Below are 6,214 nucleotides of genomic sequence, written 5' to 3' on the forward strand. Positions count from 1 at the left end.
CCGGGCCGATGCATAAAAGTTATATACAATCTTAGTTGCTGTAGTTCTTCTACATTAATTTTATTTTATTTTTCTTGGGAACATGTTTAAAGTTAGATGTAATTTATCCGGGCCGATGCATAAAAGTTATATACGATCTTAGTTGTTGCAGTTCTTCTATGTTGATTAAATTCTTTCCTAGGAACATTGTTTAAAGTTGGATGTAATTTATGCCGGGCAAGTTCTAATGGCTGAATATGTTTTCATGGTTTGATCTATTCTAAGTTCTAACCCTACCGAGCAGGTGGCAAATGCTTTGCAAAAGTTGCTGTCTTTGATACAGGTAGAAGAGGTTGCATCGGCACCGGATATTGGAATTTACACTTTTGTCCTTCGGATATTATCGCCCTCCGGTTATTCTGGAGCCCAGATCAGGTAAACTATTTATACTAACTTTCTGCATCTAATAGAGCTTAGTTTTATTGCAACCTAATTTTACATGGTTTTGTTCATATTGGAAGATAATAATTCACAATGAGTTCTTCTTCACATTGAGTGCAACCTATGATTGTTCTTGAATTGTTAGAGTGCATGTTTGTTTGTGTTTTCAAGCATTTTGGGGAAATTATATTTTTAATAAAAGTTAGGTTTGGAATTTTGTTATGTTTTGAATTTAAAAAATGGGTTTTGTATGGTGTTTTTGATGTGATTTTCTCTCTTTTTTTTTTTAATAGTGGATTTGATGTGATGATTTGTTAGAGAAAATAGCACGTAATTTTATATATATATATATATATATTGTATATGAAAAAAACAGTACCAAGTAAAAACCCCAAAGTAGGATGCTTAAATTGATAATTGATAATTCATAATTGATATATTAGATATTGTATTTTAAATAAGCCTTTGATGTAATATATATTACTAAATTCTAGTGTATAATGAACATTGGATTTTTGGATTTGATGTAATTTTTTTTTAATGTTGAATAAATAATGTCAAAACAAATTCAAAATCCAGAGGTGTGTTTTTTTGTGAGTTTAGGGCTCCATTTAGATAGAGATTTTTTTAGTTTCGAAAAAAATTTAGATGGGTAAAAAATTAAAATTTGATATGATATTTTGTATATAAAAAAAATATATTTGATGTGATGTTTTTGAAAAATTATGATAGATGAGTAGTTTCAAAAGTGTCTTGTGTAAATAAAGTCTGGGAGTTGGGTTTTGAACTTCAAATTATAAAATTTTGAATTGCAATAATTGTTTGAGGTGATATAATAGATATCGACATAAAATGAATTTTTAATATAAAATAAAAAATAAATATTTAATTTAATATTTTTATGAAAAAAGTTTTACAAGTACTAAAAAAAATTGAGCTAAAACGCTCAAACAAACACGCCCAAAGAAACAGATCCTATTTGCATTATTGTAATAAAAAAAGTAGTTTGATACTAAATATCACATGTTTAGCAAATTGTGTTCCACCCCACCCCACCCCACCCACCCCTTTCTTTTTAAATTTCTTTTGTGATATTAAAATGAGCAGGAAAGTACTTATTGATTGCATGATATTTTGTGATCAAGTGCCCCTCATCCTCTATTATTTGTTTTTTTTTTTTTATATTTATTTTTTCCTCTCATTTTTATCTGTTGATCTAACTTTTATACAAATTTCTTTCTACTAAATATATATATATATATATTATTATTATTTTGGTACATAGTTTGTGTTTTCTAGCAAAATTATTCAGGCAGAATCTTCTCTTCTCTTCTTATTATCTTTGTTGATATGATGAAATTTTATAAAGTTACACGTGTAAAAAGTACATTGTGTATGTGTGGCAGTAGAACTTTGGAGAAGGAGATGAGATGAAAAACAAACAAAAAGTAACACCCAAAAAGAGAAAAGAAAAAAGCATAAAGAAAATAAAATAAAATAAATAAATATAAAAAGCAAAAGGCGATAGATAAGATGTCAAACACATGCAAAAGAAAATTAGAAGATACCCAATTTATTTACAACCCCAAAAAATGCCTTTTGGAATGAATGACCTCTACTTTGCTTGAGAAGGATCTAAAGACAAAACGGGCTCCCTTCTCTTCTTTTTCCTTTCCTTTCATTTCTAAGCAGATATTTGTGTTTTTTGGATTAATATATTTTTTATATTATATATGAAAAATTATATTGGTAATATATAAAAAAAAAAAAATGCTTTCTCCCGCCCCAATCAAATGAGTTATTTAAAGTTTTATAGTAAATTAAAAAATATTGGTATTTTATTAGTTAATGAAAGTGTGTAAGAGATTTTAGTATTAAAATATAGAAAATGAGAAAGGGATAATTTTGAGTGGGACAAACAAATATAGTAAAAAAAGTACTTTGTGTTGAATTGTTAATTTTTATAAATGGGTAAAATATATATATATATATTTCATACTCTCCATCTGACTCGTATGTATTCATTTACATTTTACACATGAATTTTAGTATATTAGTATTCTATAGGTAATAGTATAATAATAATAATAATAATAATAATAATAATAATAATAAACAATTTTGCCCTTGAAGTCATTTATTCTTTAATGACATTGTTTTGTAATGTTATGTAAAATGTAAGAGTATTATTTTATTAAAAAAAAAAAATAGTTACGTATGACTCGGGTGGAGGGAGTATATACTATGTTATTATTTTCTAATAATATTTTATGGATAATCGTTCTATTTAAAAATTCTAAATGAACAACCGTAAATTTGAAAATATTACTAATATTTTGTGTGATAGGTAGTCTATAATTGTGGATCGATTAAAACTTTTAGAATAGGATGAATATTGATGTAGAATAAGATTGGTGAAAGGTTGGTACAATGGATATGTTGTCAAATAAGATATATATTAAGTTATTTTAAGTAAAATGTAAGAGTAATTTATTATTTATGTGGAAATTATATTTATTAAATTAGAAAATAAATAGATTAATTGTGGACGGTTGACGTATTTTAAATTTACATATTTTGAAATGATTTATTTTGTTATTACGATGTTTTACATTCAATTTGTTCGGGTGCGGGCAATGATATCTTGAGATATTTTTATTTTATTTTTTTGTATATTATATAGTGTCACAATGTTAGGTGAAAATATATATAAACTAAACTATAATTTTTGTTTAGTATTTATGCACAATTATTACTTTTTGTGTATATTTTAAAAAATATTTTATGGTTATATAAGTTTAATTTATACCAAATTTAGCAATCGGCGCCAATGTTATATGCTATTTGAATTACGTTACATTCGCGTAATTTTGGTCGTAACATTTGCTGACAATTGAAATATCGAGTACCAAGTACAATGATGTGTTTGGATGTTTTATTTTCTTTTTTTTTTCTTTTTGTATATTATATGTTATGATAATATTACAAAAAATACATATGCACCGAACTATATATGTTTTTTTTAGTTATGTGAAATTCACATTTTGCGTATATTTTCACGATTATTACCTGGTTATATAAGTTCAATTTTTATACAATTTTTCTTATAATATTTGATGAGAATGTTGAATGTTATTTGAATTATCTAACATTTGCATAATTTGGGTCATAATATTTGCTGACAATCGAAATATCGAATACTAAGTTTATATTGTAATATCCCTTGAAATATAATACACATCATCAAATGAACCACAATCACTATATTAAATTCTTATAGATCAAATGATGAGATATGTCTCGTTTAAAAGTTTTTATTTTATAAAAAGTTGTACTTTCTCCGTCCCAAACAAGTGGCAATATTTGTTTTTGGCACGAGTTTTTAGGTGGATAGTCTTAAGTATGATAATTTAGAAATTAGGTGATGTGATGGAGAGAGAAATATATATTTTAATTTTTTTTTATTTGGATGATGTGAGAGGATAAAGTGTGGGGTAGAGATTAAGTATAATTAATTATTTCCTATTTTGAAAATATTGCAGAGTGTTCGGGACATACCAAAAAAGAAATGTTGCAGTTTGGGACAGAGGGAGAGGGAGTACATGTTTATAGTAACATATGAATTGTTTAAATAAATTAAAAATTCTACAAATATTATAAATAACACTGATGCTATAATTATAATATTTTATTTATCTCATACTATTTTTATTATGTTTCACTTAAAAGTATATTTTTTCAATTTTAGAAACACTATACTAAAATGCCTTTTTAACTTTTACTTAAATTACAACATATTATTACATATATAATTACCTTCTACGTAAAATTAAATGATAAAAATATCAAAAAAATTTTACACACTTACCATAATTAATAAAAGTAAACTCCAAATGCCTTTTTCATTTGGGAGAGAGGAATAATATTTTTCAAATGTATATCTTAACAACGCTGTAATACATATACATCTATAAAATTATCAAAAAAAAAGATAAAAATTATCCAGTGCGCACTTTCGGACAACGGTTGAAATATTTGTTCGATTTGGGTATTATTTGCAATTTTTTTAAAAAAAAAATTGATTGACTATTCAATTTCTCAATTAAATTATTACAATTTTCAAAGCATTAAAACCCAAAAACAGATAGGCTAAAAAAACAAAATTACTTAGGTGAAAATTTGTTGAATGATATGATTGTCCTTTTTTCAACCCAATACTGCACCGAATTTAATTTCTATTATTAGTATGTTGGGAGAATATATATATATATATATATACTTCCTCCTTTCCATTGGAATGGTGATATTTATTTTTTTCACATAAGTTTTTGAATATTAGTATTATATTGGATTGTAATTAAAACGACAATAATACCCTTATTAGTATAGTATAATATAAAAATAATGATATTTGTGTAATATATTGTAAGTTAAAAAGGTATTTTGTTAGGTATATAGTACAATTACTAAATTAGGAAATAGTAACATTGTTTTGAGACAGATGAAAAATAAAAAATGGTAACATTTCAATGGGACAGAGGAAATATATATAATATTCCTTACACCCCAGATAAAAAATATCAATATTTTTATTCCGATTCATCCCACATAATTATTTTTTTTAATCATATTTTAAATTTTATAATTTATAATTTTATAATATAATTAAATTATTTAATTATTTTAATTTTAATTTATAATTATTTTTTTACTGATATAGTACTTTTTAGTGTACTGTAGGTCAAAGAGGCAAAGTAGGATGGCAACTTTATCTTCTTACAATGTGTCTGAGGAGTTGTGATGAAAATATGAAATTAAAACATACATACAGACAGATAATTAAATGCTCTCTCTCTCTCTCTTCTCTAGAGAGAGAAAATAAATGAAATTGTTTCAAATTTGATTTGATTTTTTGTTTTAGTTATGGTGAAATTTAATGTTGTTTAGAGAGTAATATATTATTTTATAAAAAAATATATTAACTCCGTCCACCGTCAATCTATCCATTTACTTTTTACATGTTAATTTTTGAACATTAATTATATGAACTGAGGTAATATTAAAAAAAAAAACATAAAAGAGTCTATCTATATATTTTTATTTTAAGATATATATAGATATAAAAAAATATTTTTTATTAATTTGATTTCTTCATGATTTATATTTGTATGGATGAAAGAGATGTATTGATCTGTTTGCACAAATAAATTTGAAAATTTTGACACTATTCGACTTTAGAAAAATATAGAAAATATATCATAGTAAATATAATTTTTTTTTTAAATATCACATAAAATACTAATACTTATTAGTTCTAAATTTCTAAAATTCAAAATCTTTTTGAAAATTCTGTCTAAATAGAGTCGTTGAGATTGTGTATAATTTATTATTATTATTATTATTATTATGTGTTTTTTATATTTTTAAATCAAATTAATTACCCCTCCGTCCTATAAAATGACAATATTTATCTTTTACATCATTATACTTAATGTTTAAAGTATTTTTATATTTGTATAATTTACTCTACGAATGTCATTATATTTATATTATAAAAAACTAATATGAATAATTTTGTCATTTTCTTTACATTTGAACTACGCATTAATATAATAATTAATTTTTAAAAATCAACTTACAAAAAGTTCATGATACTCTTTCTATGAGATGAAGATAGTATTTAAAATATTTAATTATCTATTTCTTTTAAAAAAAAAATTGATCATATATATTAGTTTTCATTTTAAAAATATGAATACCACTGCATATATAAGAAATAACAATATAATATTAT

Source organism: Andrographis paniculata, unplaced genomic scaffold, assembly GCF_009805555.1.
Source record: "Andrographis paniculata isolate CXL003 unplaced genomic scaffold, ASM980555v1 Contig66END, whole genome shotgun sequence".
NCBI lineage: Eukaryota > Viridiplantae > Streptophyta > Magnoliopsida > Lamiales > Acanthaceae > Andrographis > Andrographis paniculata.